The sequence below is a fragment of the Hesperophylax consimilis genome, chromosome 27 (assembly GCF_061612785.1).
Source record: "Hesperophylax consimilis isolate HC1 chromosome 27, BYU_Hcon_1.0, whole genome shotgun sequence".
In the NCBI taxonomy this organism is placed as follows: domain Eukaryota; kingdom Metazoa; phylum Arthropoda; class Insecta; order Trichoptera; family Limnephilidae; genus Hesperophylax; species Hesperophylax consimilis.
This window is the reverse complement of record NC_142862.1, coordinates 17,012,024-17,027,242: the sequence shown is the minus strand read 5'-3', so window position 1 is coordinate 17,027,242 and position 15,219 is coordinate 17,012,024. Positions and strand designations below refer to the sequence as shown.

At 33.7% G+C, this 15,219-nt stretch overlaps 1 protein-coding gene across 9 annotated transcripts in view; it reads left to right on the top strand.

Moving 5' to 3' along the window:
• ACC (acetyl-CoA carboxylase) overlaps nucleotides 1–15,219 on the top strand; it is a 188,388-nt gene that overhangs the window by 71,536 nt on the left and 101,633 nt on the right. For 2 of the 9 annotated variants that reach the window (XM_089647725.1, XM_089647722.1), the window contains exon 1: nucleotides 2,307–2,424. The exons of 4 other annotated variants lie outside the window; for them this stretch is intronic. The gene's annotated coding sequence lies outside the window, so the exon portion shown is untranslated. Of the gene's footprint in view, nucleotides 1–2,306; nucleotides 2,425–15,219 lie in introns of those variants that run through there. 3 more of the 9 variants (XM_089647724.1, XM_089647723.1, XM_089647733.1) reach the window with 3 other exon arrangements.

Below are 15,219 nucleotides of genomic sequence, written 5' to 3'. Positions count from 1 at the left end.
AATTATATCGAATTGATTTTTATTGAAGGAATGATAAAGATTTTTTTATTATTGTTGGAATATGCGCAAAGAAATATATTACAAACAAAAAGGTCATTATCATTTAGAATAGATCCATTGACAATTTTAGTGAGAATAGAAATAAATATACCGCGCACAGAGTTTTGGCTGCCGTGCGGAAAGAGCCGGCGGGACACGAGGCTAGCCGAATTAAGCGTCAGTCCGTACAATAGCGTCGCCCCGTCTTACGCTTGCTACGCAAGAGTCGCTTTTACGCCCCTAGGCGCGCCAAAACATGTTTCATGTCAAAAAGAATGGCTTGAACATATTAATGGCATTTTATTATGCATTATTTTTTTTACCAACGTCAATATTTTCCTTATTTTTCGTATTGGCGACTTCTTGCGCGTAAAATAGAAAATCTTATTTTAACTCGACAATTTGACATTTCATCTGTAAATGTCTTTGTTACGTACCGGTTCCGATTCAAGATAGTGTCATTGTTGGTTACTAACTTCTATCCCGCTAAAGTTAGCATGATCGTGGTTTCCAAGTTCCTACATCGGTACCTACCGGCCCGAAGAATGTTTGAAAAAAGAATTGTCTTTGAGATTGCAACTTTTCTTTGGACAAATTGTATAATTATTCCTTATTTGAAATAAAATATATATTACGTAAAATATTTATGGTTTAAAATTAGGTACCTAGTTATTAAAGTACCTTATAAATCTGTTAAATGATTTCAGCGGAAATTTCGGTATTGATTTATTAAATAAGAGAAAATTAAAAACACACTTTATGGACGCGAGGTCTACTTTTTACAGAACTACTAGTTTAATGAATACGCGTAATATAATAAATAACTTGCATAGAGAAATGAAATAAAATAAAAATAGCATGACCTACTTACCTGTTGGTAAAAAACAAACCCATCTTTTGCAAAGGCACTACTTACTTTTGAAGGGTTTCTTCTGGAAGTCTAATCTGCCAGGGTGAAAGAGCATAAAATTGTAGTATTTTTTTTTTTGGATTTTTGCTTTTTTTCAAATAAATAAAATCTGTTGAACTGAAATTACTATCGCATTTTTCGTGCTGAAAAGCCCACAACACCTGAAAGTTCAGTTGTTTTTTTGTCACGTATTTCCGATTTAATTCACGGTGTACATTTTTTATTCATTTTTGACCACCTTATTCCAACATTAAAGGTTCGATAGAGCCATTGAATCCACTATTTAGGTGCTCGTATATATTATAAAAGTTAATAATTTCAGGAACAACTTTTTCTTTTAACTTATTTTGGAAGTTTTACCCATCAATGGTCGAGTGGTTAAGACGCCTGTTCCGGTAAGACAAGAGATCCTGGGTTCGATTCCTAGTTGTGACCGTTATATTTTTATTTTTCTGTTTCTTGTTCTGTTACATGTTTCGTTCAGATTTATTAGTATTATCTTCTTCTTCAATGTTTGTTCTTCTTCTGTTTCAATGAACTCAAATTTGCTTTGATTTTAAATATAATTTTCAGCATTGGAACTCCTTGTGTGAAGAATACAGACAATCGATAAGTAGATACTTAGGGGGCGTTCAATTATTATGTAAGCACTATAGGGGGGCAGGGGAGTCTTTGCTTTGCTTATTTTTGATGACATGGGGGGGTGGGGGGTCGAGATAGTGATTACGTCAGCACTGCTCAGCAGTAGTTATTTTTTTTTACACATTGGCAACCCACACATTGTCTATGTTTGAAAACCGAATACATATTCGGGGATTCCCACAAATAATTAATACATTTAGGTACTCGCTTAAAAAACAGAATACATTAACTGAAAAATGCATATAGGTACCAATTTTTACGTAAGCATGGTAGGGGGGGGGGGGGGTAAGAGCTTTGCTTACTTTTGGCGACAAGGGGGAAGAGGTGGTAAATAATTATAATAAATCTGCTTACGTAATACTTGAACGGCCCCTTACCTAATATTTTAACAGAAAATTATTTTAATTGTTATTTTCAAAATTGGAATTATAATTAAGGTCTGCGATAGTAAATAATAAAAGCCATCCTCCGTAACTCTTTGATCTCTTGTAAACGGGTAGGTACGCCACCTACCTGGCCGCACTTATGCAACGATGATTAACCTGCCTTAAAACAAAACCGCTATTTATTCCGTTCCATCCTATCCACGCCCCCCTCTATCAACCCGTCTCTGTCCAACTCCTCGGGTGTGAGGAGTATGAAGCACCGATCCGCCGAGGAGGTCGCTCTTTTCCTCATCCGAGCCCTCACTCAGTTCGCGGTTGTCGCGTAGTTGCCACGCTTGGCAGTTTAGCTTTGTTTCTTGTTTTGACCAAAGGAAAAGATTCGTTCTTTTTAAAATTTGTATTTTTGTTTCGTCGGTTGTGGATTGATTGTTCACTTTTCTTCGACAGGTAGCTACCCAAAATAATAATAAATATGTAGGTACTTACGCAGTACCTATTCAGATTCGTTAAATAAAAGTTGTTTTTGCTGAGTTTTTATTTGAAAACTTTCTCAGTAAAGTGCGTTCTTTTAAAACTTAGATTTTTTTAATCGCGTGTGGATTGTTAGCTTACCCAAAAAATAATAAATAAATCGGTACCTGCGTGTAGTACTTACTCATATTCTTAAAACAAAAGTTGTTTCGCTGCATTTAAAATTTGTTCAAAACTAAGTGCTATTTTATTATTCCAAGTCATTTTTTACTTGGATTTTGGTAGTATTATTATTATTTTAACCTAATAAAATTATTAATTGTTTTATGTGTTTTCAAACCAAAGTGCGTTTATTTACGTGTTTTTAATTTCAGTTCATTTATATTATATTCTTGTTATTTAAGTAGGTACAATTTTTTCTTCATTTGGCTGCACTTTCGAATTGAATTGCGCTTTTACAGTTGTCAAAAAATATAGTTCGTCGCATTGAATCAAACGTTATTTTTACACACATTATTTTATTAAACAAAGTGAAGAATTTTATATACGTAGTTAATTTATAATAGTACTGAAAAATAACAAACTTGTCGAATTCCGCTGCATGCAAAGACTCTTTTAAAAAAACAATACTTGATTTTAACATAAATATCAAATGGAGACAACTATTTGTTTGGGTTATGTTAATAATTTATGCGTATTTGTATTTATTTCAGTGGAATTTCCTAACCTTCAAAAATGACTGATTTTGAAAAAATGGAACTTAAATACATCTTTTACCATCTCCTTTGTAGTTATTATAAACTTTGTAGTTATTTCTTGTAGTACTTAAGTTGAAACTCAGTGCATTTTATGTATTTTTGTGTAAAGCGTAATCCGACAAGTTTATCAAATAATTATATAGTACACTATCCGTCATAATAATGTATGGTTAATTATGGTAGGTACTTGAAAAGTTCATTGTTTCGTTTGTTGTATTATGTTTGTAGAACTGTTTTGTTTGAAATGCTATAAATACTCAATTATAAATATAATATTAGGAATGTATGTTTTTATTGTTATTCTTTCGTGCAGCATAAAGCAACGTTTTTTTTCCTTTGGATCTTATTAGCTTCACGTCTGTCACTGTAAGAACGGGTTGTTTCACAGAATTCGAACAATTCATCAAATATCCAAGTTAATAATCAAGATCTGTGAGAGTCCTATTCAAGTTCTGTTTTTATCCGAGTTCTGTGAAATAACCGGCCCATGTTGAAATATTAACAAAAAATTAAACTTTCACGGAATTTGAATTTTAACCTCGAAATTTGATTTGCTGTTCGAATTTTGTTAAACAACCCGTCCTTAGTCTTGCATTTTTATGAATTTTGCCGATATGAAATTCTGTTAAGTTCGCACATGCGCTTCAGTGACACCTTTTTGCCACCTTACGTTGTTTTTATGACTAATCATAATTACGTTTTTTTATCGCTGTGGAGAAGGATAACGCAAAGTTCACTGTTTTAGTTACGGTCACCTTTGCGGGGGGCCGCACAGTGTTTCGTTTCATACAAGCTAGACGGAAAAAACTCTTTTATAATTTTAAAGTGTTTGGAACCCTCTTGTGGGGAGTATTTAATCTGAATGTATTGAAAATTTGGGTTGAAAGAGATTAATTTAATTTTTTTCTTAAAAAAAAAAAATCGGAAAAAATCTTTTAAATAATTAATAACAGTATTAATATCGTATTTGAGGTTTTTAAAGAAAACAAATTTAAAAAGTTAAGAATATATCTATTTTGAGAATAATAAAAATGTAAAAGCACAGTCAAAAAATATAATACAAATCACGAAACAATTGCGAAAGTATAAATAAATGATAAAAAAAGCTAAGAAATAGTCAAAACAATCATTATTACTAATCTAGGAAAACAATTTTAGTCATATTTAGCAACAGAACTTTATAAAAACAAGCATTAGTTGCAGAAAGTACAGTTAGAAAATAAAATAATAATATCAAAAGTTATGTAAGAACAGTAACGAAACCAAAAATTATTACTTATCTAATAAAGTGCTACTTGAGTCATTTGCGGCGAGAGAAATTAACTGCACATAAACATCTTTAATTTTTTTAAGACAGAGTACAGAACCAATAGATTTGTGAGAAAGTGCAAACATAATGCTTATTGAAACTAGATGCTATCTGAGTTATGTTGAGAGGAATCATCAGAATAATGTTCAGAGGAGTCATCAGATCGCAAACATTGTGTTCTTGACTCGGAATTAGGTGGAACAAGTAAATCTAACACTTCAGAGGGAAGTGAGCTCGATTTTTTTCTTGGAACCTCTCTAAAACTATTTATTATTGGATCTGATGTAATTAAGCATGGTTAACATATCTCTGTTTGTTGATGTTCGGTCGATTTTTCTGGTGTGCAATTACCTAAATCTTCTACAGTCTTTATTTCGCGCCTCTTGCGCCTCTTCTGACAGCTGCCCAATAGGTACAATGCATGAACTAATCGCATCAAATGAATGGTATAATAGTTTATGAACAGTTGGTGGCATGGTATACTAATCATATAGATTAAGATATAACTCCTTAGTTTCATGCACATACTGTTCAAAATGTTCGATGTTAATGCTATACCCAGAAGCTATTGTACTCAAAATTGTGCAAAACCTCTTGATGAGCCCCGCATCTACACCCGTTATCTCGGCACTCTTTTCGTGCTCTCGAAAAAACCAGTGTTTGTGTTGCCAAACCCAGGTTTTGGCTTATCTACAATTAATCTCATTTCACTTTAAAACCGTTCCTGTAATTCGTTTTTTCTAGTACTTAAAATTTGTTTATTTGCATCCCCTCTGACTTGCCAGAGTTGTATTCGGTAAGCGATATGCAAAAAACATTCAAAAGTTTTTATCCAGGCAATAAAATTCTTGCCGTGGAACTCTATTGATAACCGTAGTATTCATTTCACTGGGTTTGGCACCACAAATATAACACGACATAGTCGACTTGTTTACAGTCATTACATTGCAAATTTTGCCATCTACCATAGTTAATAACATTTTAAATTTTACATTCAAATCTACATCTTCAATGTTAATTCTAAAATTTATCAAATCCGAGAAGCTGCGAGCCACTTTTTGGTTATATTCAAAGATATTAATTGTACTTGGCTTTTCAATTTTTTTTCACTGCTTGCACTGAGATTTTGACGTTCAAATTTACTTAAAATATGATTAAATATTCCCTGAAACCTTGCTTTCTTGGGTAAACTTCTCCGCGTCTCGAACAATTCCTGCCTGGAAATCTGGTATGTGGTGCCTGTGAAATGACAAATTATGATTGGTGAGCATTAATGAGCAAAAATATCGAAACTGATTTGAATAGAAAATTAATTGTTTAATCTACAAAAAAATCACGGAACCTTATTGATACTTTATCCGAAAAACATTCTCGAGAAGTTAGAAATTGAATATTTTTAAACCACAAAAAAATACACAAGTTAAACATTATTTTTTTAAATAACTGTAATGTTTTATATTAAAATTTTACAATAATAACATACTACATACCTTCCAAAGTAGTTTACATTTTTTTTAGAACCAAAACACATTATTTTAAGCACATAAATAACCTTACAGCTCGCGCGACAAGATGCGAATAAAAGCAACTGATAATTCATTAATTAATTTACCTAACTTTGGGGCTTTGGTATGAGTCAACCCGTGCATTAATTACCCCAATTAAAAAAACATTTGTCACACTAACTACCTGTCAATACCCGCATGACGTCATTTTTCAAGAATTCCAAAGTGACTTTTTTCCGCCTAGCTGTATGAAACGAAACACAGTGGGCCGTGGCAAACATAATAATATTGTAACTTTGATTTTCACATAAATTTTCTTCCTTAAGGCGATGCACTACGTCGTGTAATATTTTAAATTGAGCCGCTATCAATAACACTCCTTACGTAGATGGCGATAAGGCTTAAATTCCCGCTTAACACCATCCAGCATTTTGATTTAGGCAAGAAAAAAACATGGCCAAAAGTGCCTTTTATTTTATTTAGTGGATGTTCAGGCATAAATATTTAAATGTTTTCCGATCATTTTATAAATAACTTAATTCGCCACATTATACAATAAAACCATAACCGAAAATGGGATTTTGAACTTTAAACCAGTTTTCATAGGACTTATAAATTATTTTTTTCTGGGCTTATAAAAAGACTTATGTAAAAAATACTCGATTATTTCAGAAGCCAAGATGTATGATACTCGCGGTGTTTATTTAAAGCATCTCAAACATTTCTAGGCCTCCAAATTTTCAAACAAAAAACACATGATTTTGCATTACTACGTGGTGCATCGCCTTAAAGCGAATAACATATTTGAAACATGCTGTATGCAAGCTATATACCACCTGTATGAGTATGTCAACTCTGGCTGCGATACCTACAACTATACAGAATATATATATACATCGATGTATTCATGTTAAAAAAAGAAAATGAAAGTTCTTCACGATACCATCGAATCACGTGTGCTGGTCTACATAACAACGATATGATAAAAATATTATTATGGACTTACTTTCCTGTCTGAATTATTATTGCCAAACATTATTTTTAAAGGCATGCCGCTGATAACTCCGTTGTAACCCACTTCTCTCTCTTTCTCATAATATGTACAGCGCACGTAACCTAAAGAAAGAGAGGTTACATCGAAGTTCTCAATGGAAGGACCGTGTGCTTCTTCCACTGAACTTAGACATCTTTGTTTAAATTCGACATACATATAATGATGATACGATATATTTTTAATATCAAACCTCACAAGAATTTTGACTGCTCGAATCCGGTGAAACCATGGCATGTCCATTGTTGCGGAAAAAAGAAGATGCTCTCAAAATTCCAAGTTGTAAATCCCTCAAAGAGGGAAGAGGAGCTAGAGGAGGGTTGGAAGGATGATACCTGACTATTCAGATGTAGTTGCAGAATAAACTCATCCTCATGAGTGAGAGACAAGTCTGTAATTTCTAGATCACACTAAAAGTCATATACATAGAATTTTACGGTGACTGAATAACTCCATTCATTAATGATAATTCAACACACTTTTAAAAGGTGTGTTGAGTTATCACGGAACCCTGAATGTAATGGGGAAGAGGAAGGTGGGTAGTACCTAGCTATTTAGATCTTGTCACTATCCACAATTTTGGTAAATATTCAGATTTTTTTTTTAAATCTACCCGTAACAACGAAGTTTTTTACTTTAATAAATACATCTGTTTTCAATTGTCTTTTAAAACTTCTTTTGTTTTGACTAAGGATTAAACCTTTCTACCCAGAAACTGGAGTCGACAACTCTACTAACCGAGCCAAATCCCGATTGGTAAAGACCGTTTGCGTATATTGACTGCTATAATGTCATCGAATTTCAGAAAAAATGCGTATATGTCGGGGTGTGCGCGTAATTGCCACCAATTGGTAGAATGTATTGTCATCGTCAACGAGTCTATTAAATGTCGGAAAGTGGGTTAATTTCCACTTTCAAGATTTGCATTCATTCATAACCGAAAACAAAAATGAAATTTAAATAGATGTATTAAAAAAACACTTCTTAATAGTTCAATTACAATAAGGAGCATCTATTTTGCCGGAGAGGCGAAAATAATACATTTTAATAGCCATTTTGTTAAAATAAAATCCAAACCAAGAACCTAAATTCGAGTATCTTCATTAATTTCAAAATAGGGGTAAAGAAAAGTCGTCTAATTACCAATACATTAATTTGAACTAAATAGCTATTTAAATTCATTATTTTCCCTTTCCGGAGAATTAAATAGTTATTACTAAAAGGAATTAAACTGATACGTTCTAAAAATAATATTATTACGGGGGTTTGTTTCCTCCGTGGTAAGCACATTTTTTTGGCTCTAGGCGTGGGTATAATTTTGATTATTTATAAATGACAATTTTGATTCGTCGACAAGTCGCTGGGTTACACCTTTCCACCCGCAACAATGACCCTCCTATTGTCAAGTGTTAGTTAAATGAATTTTAATGTCTTGCATAATTAAAACTCCGATTCGTGTCATTCAAGTCATATTAACACATTTATAGTCGAATACATTAATCGGTCGTTTTAAAACCTACAACTTGGCTAGTCGGTTGCAGATATTACAAAAACAAAGCTCAAAGTGTTCCAAGTCGAATTAAAATAAAGGATTATAATATTAATAAACTTAACGATTAAAACCTCAAATTGTAATATTTAATTATTAAAGATAATATTAGCGATTCTCAATTGAAACTTTGAAATAGAAAAATCTGATAAAAATACGGGCGCATCTGGGACAAGAACCCATATGGTATACTCAATTAAACCCAATAGCATATATTTATACAATCAGAGATGTGCAAAATGGGTACCCAAAACCATTTGAAATGCAAAATGGAAATGGGTCAAAACTTTTCCATTTGAAAATGCAAAATGCAAAATGGTTTTTAGAAAAGCATTTCAAATGCAAAATGCAAAATACCTATTTTCAAAATGCATTGAAAATGCAAAATGGTTTCTCAGGTCAAACAATTAAAATAATTATAAAATTTTTAAACAATTTGTTCATTTAATAATGGACATCAATGTAGAACAAACATATTACATGATGGTAAATCCAAAAACACCACGACTACAGATTATGAAAACACAAAAAAATTGCGCGGGACTAATGTTGCCAACGTAAAAACATAGAAACTGCTATCTAACATTTAATATTACGGCGTCATGGCCCCATGTTCAGTATTTGAATCAGTATTTTTTGTAATGGTATCACTCAATTGCCAGGGCTCCTACCAGGGAGCAACTTGACAAATGTAAATTATCTCTCATAGCGAGGTTGAGGACCGGCTGATATTTGGGGCTTATGAAAAAAAGATGAGTGGAGATAGTAGTAAGAATGTTGCAAAAAAAGCATTTAAAATGGAAAATGCATTGAGAAAAGCATTTAAAATGCAAAATGGTTTTCAGAAAAGCATTTAAAATGCAAAATGCAAAATGGTTTTCAGAAAAGCATTTAAAATGCAAAATGGAAAATACCCATTTTGCATTTTGCATTTCCATTTGAAATGGATTTATTTGAAATAAAGCACATCTCTGTATACAATACACTATCTAGATTGTATTCTGTAACTCAACTGTCAAAGGACGGTTGTCACAGTTTTGAAATTGTTCAGGAGATAGGAAATATTAAAAATTTTCCTTTGAACATTGTGGGGATACCAAACCTTTTATGTTGACCTAACATAGTTTCACATTGTTGTAGGACTTTATACCTCTGATACTAAAAAACTAAAAAGGTCATGCTCATACATAACTCATTTTCATAAAAAACTGGACAACCGACCTTTGACTTCTGAGGTACAGAATTTAGTTCGAGTTGAATCTTGCGACCATACATAAAGTTAGCAACCAATCAAAAATACGTGTTAAGATAATTTTGTAGTTCTTATTCGAAGTATGATACAGTTAAATATGACAAGGAAATGAAGACGGATTAGCGCAGTTGGAAAGTCCCAGATGCGCCCGAATTTTTTTCAATTTTTTTTGTTTCAAAGTTTCGTTCGAGAATCGCTAGTATTATCTTCAATGATTAAAATTATTTGAATACAAATATTTTTATTTTGAAACCACTCTATACGCACGCATTATTAAAATAACCGTAGATGTTCATCAAAATTAAACACATCGTTATCACTTTATTACTACAAGAAACAATTATTTACTTTGGGGAGATGGTAAAAAATGCATTACAGATCCATTAAAGTTCCATTTGTTTTCAATCAAAGCTCAACATTGTGATAAGCTGCTCAATGCTGACATTTGCAATCCTGATGTTCTGGACCGTATTACGCTTTACATAGTCCCCTGTTACTTCACTAGAGCAGGGCAGCACAATTTTTATTTTTCCAAGACGCAGGACCCACCTGACAATGATCTCGTGGCTTTGAGGAGAATGACTACGCTCTTAAACCACATTTCTTCTGAAGTAGACATTTTCCAGTGACTTCAAGATTTTACACAAAGCTGCATTTTGATTGATGTAATTAATAAATGTATCTATCAATTGTAAATTTGGTGGAATTCAATTGGATTCACTGTTTTTCACAATTTGTAAGTAAAATAGATAAATTGTAACATTGTAAAAATGAAATTCCCAAAAAATGTTTGCTTTCGTTGAATTTGGTTTTCTCACGACTTTTCGCACTTGCCCCCCCCCCTGGATTGATTGAAACTAGTCAAATAATGTTGAGTCAATGGAGAGTTGATTTTGTGAAGTCAACAGTGCACAATTTAACTTAGCGTTGCCACATCCTTCGAAATTGTGCAAACTGAATCGTCAACAGTTTAAGGATATAATGTCTACTATTAATCAGGTATACTGCATTGATAATTTTGAAACTGAAGCCTTGAGTTAGTTTGATTTTCGTAAAACGCGAGAGTAACGTAGAAAACTTAGAGCCAAGATTTCATCGACTTGTTACCTTTTACAAAGTTTTAGATTAAAACTGCTTTAAAGTTCAAAATCTCCTACTTTCGAACTAATTTTCGGTTATGATTTTATTGTATAATGTGGCAAATTAAGTTATTTATAAAATGATCGTAAAAAAAAAAAATATTTATGCCTGAACATCCACAAAATAAAATAAAAGGCACTTTTTGGCCATGTTTCTTTCTTGCATAAATCAAAACAGGCGGATGGTGTTAAGCGAGAATCTACGTAAGGGTTGTTATTGATAACGGCTCAATTTAAAAAAATTGTAAAGGCCTGCAATCCCGTTGTGTTATGGCATCTTTTTACAGGTTGGCAATGTTGGAACCAGTGGCGGTGATTTTTTTTATAATTTATAAAATTCGTTTTTTTGTACGAAGATTTTCAGGAAATCCGTGCAACTCACAGCCAAACTGAAATTTCCTGAAAATCTTCATATAAAAAATCGGATATTCGAAAAATTTAAAAAAAAAAATGTTTTCAGCTAAAACAACATCAATAATGCCATTTTTTGCAAAAGTAAATTTGATTTAATTAATTTTTGTTGTTTCATAATTGATTAATAAAAATAATATATAGTGTATTTGCGGCACGTTCCAGAGTGTAATCTCAATAAATCTCAAATCTCAGTATCGCCCTGGTGTAAGACCACCATTCAGAATTGAAACGGTTTTAGCCATGTTTTGTGACCAGATCTGAATAGCCAGGTACTTCCCCACCTTCTCCTTCCCAATTTCTTTCCTCTCCCATTCACAACGTTCCACAATTTGGGATGGCATAGTCCAACTATCTCCAGATGGTTGGGAGTATGAGTATATAAATGCGGTATTCACATAAAAAATTTACTAGGTCTGAATGGCCATACAACCAATTTTCTTTCGCCTTCTTCCCCCATTGTTGCCTGCGAGAAAGTCTCCCCAACAATTGAGTTTCCTTGTTGTAGTAGGGCCGGCTTTATGATGTTAAAATTCCAATAACAGGGGAGATAACATTGCCAATAAGACTTGTTATCAAACCATGTCAATGATCTCATATGAAAGTAGATAATGATTTCGTTTCATAATGTTACATTATAACCATCACTCGTAACAGAAGATGAAAGGATTATGCATATTTAATTAATATAATTGCACTCTTGAGGTGATTTAACATCAAAACGGCCCTATGTAAATTATCCAATTATTATAACAAGATATTCAACAAATTTCAATGTTAGAAAAAACTAAAAACTAACTAACTAACTAACCATCACGCCGTTTCCCGCAGGGGTAGGAAGAGAGTACAGACCGCCAAACAACTCGAACTTGGCACACACTCCTTGCCACATTCAGATTCATATTTCGTCTCATACATACTCTTCTATTATTCTGACTCTGGACATGGCCCGACTCAAGTATCTGATACACTTGGTCGTGCCATGTCTTCCTCGGGCGTCCCCGAATTTCTCCGCTCTTTCGATCTACATGCCCAAACCCTCTAAGCTTCCCTTTCTTGATCTTACTCATTACGTTTACATCAGCCTTGCACTCTTTGCAGATCTCCACATTTCTCACACATCATACATGGTTTTAGCACACATACGCCTCACGGATCTCATTTATACAGCATTCAGTCTACTTTCAGCCTTTCTCTGCCAGTTCCGTGCCCTACTTCCGTACATCAGGGTGGGTACCAGCACTCCATTGTAGACTGCTAGCTTCGCTTCTTTGGACAATTTTTTCGTTAGCGCCAACTAGCGTTAGCATTCAGTCTTCCATTATTGGAGTTACCTGCATTTACTCTCCTTTCAATATCTCTGTCAGCCTTCCCATCTCTCGTAAAAATACTTAGTAAATACACAAACTCATCCACCTGCTCCAAGTATATTGTATTGGACATTGTATTCGTACTCTCTCTCTCTCTTTCAAACACCATTTAGACTTTCTTACATTCATCGTTAACTCATTCTTCATACATTCTTCGTTCATTCTATATATGAGAGACTGTAGATCTTCCACCCTGTTAGCAATCATCACCGCATCATCAACGTACAGCAGGCAACATACTTTCAGATTACTCAAATTCGCGCCCAATCCCACCTCTTTTAATTCCTGCGTACATTAATAAATAATAATCGTTAATCCATGTGTAGATTGAATAACCACGGGGACATTACGCAGCCTTGTTTAACACCGTCTGTGATATCAAACCAACCCGTAAAACCACTGTTCACCCTAACACATGCAACACTTCCCTCATACAGATACCCAATTACCTGTGTGAGATTCGTTTTCACTCCATAAGATATCACGTAGCAGGTATATTAATCAGCATAATGTAAGGTGTGAGAAAAATTCAGTTAAGAGAAGCCATGTACTCTTTAAAAAGGTTCTTCCTCCTTCAAATATCAAACTCTGAACACCAACAGCAAATTGGGACAAACTACTGAATGACCTGACGTCGATGTACAGTGCTTTGAACATTTTGGAGATGACGGACCAGAATTGTCGTTGAGCGAATGTGGTTCTTATCTCGGGGGTAATGCATCCCCATTCGATGAGTAGCGCTGAATTGAATCTGTTGAAAAAAATCCTATTATAGTTTCTCATTATTCATGATGAGCTTGAAACCGCTAATTGTCTGAGCAATATTCACATAGTTTCTTGTTATTCATGATAAGCTTGAAACCGCTAATTATCTGAGCAATATTCACATAGTTTCTAATTATTCATGATAAGCTTGAAACCGCTAATTATCTGAGCAATATTCATATAGTTTCTAATTATTCATGATAAGCTTGAAACCGCTTATTGTCTGAGCAATATTCACATAATTTCTAATTATCCATGATAAGCTTTAAACCGCTAATCGTCTGAACAATATTTACATAGTTTATAATTATCCATGATAAGCTTTAAACCGCTAATTGTTTGAGCAATATTCAGATAGTTTCTAATTATTCATGATAAACTTGAAACCGCTTATTGTCTGAGCAATATTCACATAATTTCTAATTATCCATGATAAGCTTTAAACCGCTAATTTTCTGAGCAATATTCACATTCTAATTTACGTTTCTAATATTAAATTACTAATTAACCGGTCAGTGGCTAACTTGGCATTTCGTCTGTGGTCCCACCTGTGGTGAGTTCAATTCCTCCATCACGACACAAGAAAAAATTTACGTTTACTGTGGTGGTAGTAGGAAATTTTTAAATATCGGGCCATGTCAAAAGTCAGAATATTAGAAGAATATGTATGAGACGATGTATGAATGTGAATGAGGCAATAAGTGTGTGCCAAGACCGAGTTGTTTGGCGGTCCGTCCTCTCAATCTACCCCTGCGGGGAAACGGCGTGCTGGTTACTTAGTTACTTAGGACGGGTTGTTTCGGAGAATTTGAACAATTCATCACATTTCAACGTTCATTTTCGGGATCTGTGAAAGTCTTATTCAAGTTCTGATATTATATCATTATAGACTAGTTGCTTGACAAAACTGAAATAAAAACAGAACTTGAAAAAATCCTTCACAGAACTTGAAAATCAACATTGAAATTTGATGAATTGTTCAAATTCTCCGAAACAACCCGTCCTTAGTTTGTTAGTTAGTTATGAAGTAATTATGGTCTTTAAAATAATCATTTTAATGAAATAGTCTGTAATTGTTTAGAATATAACCCGTCGCTGAGACGTTGCTGTCATGTCTTAAAAGTTACAAATAATTCGCATGTCCAATACGAATATCTCCTCACTTTCATTCCAAATTAAGAGTAGGAATTTAAATTAACAAATAGGAAATGTTGCGTGTGAAATGATGGAGGACTTGCTGTCAGATGAGAATTCAGACGTAGGTATTCAAAGTACGTGGTGTTAAAAACATATTTCAGATACGTAGTTTTCTAATATGGTTGTATGCCTATTGGTTTTATGCGACCAACAATAGGGGCATTAAGGTAATATCACAAGTGGGCATCCGAAGGTATTCCACTTGCATGCCCGACCGCATGTTTACTATCATTCAATGCCTAATGACAGAGTAGCATTGGGCAAGTCTCGGCCGTTGCATTCAATCTTTCACCACACGTGACTAAGGACGGGTTGTTTCGGAGAATCTGAACAATTCATCAAATTTCAACGTTTATTTTCAAGTTCTGTGAAAGATTTTTTCAAGTTCTGTTTTTATTTCAGTTTTGTCAAGCAACTAGCCTACAATGATATAAAAACAGAACTTAAATAAGTCTTTCACAGAAC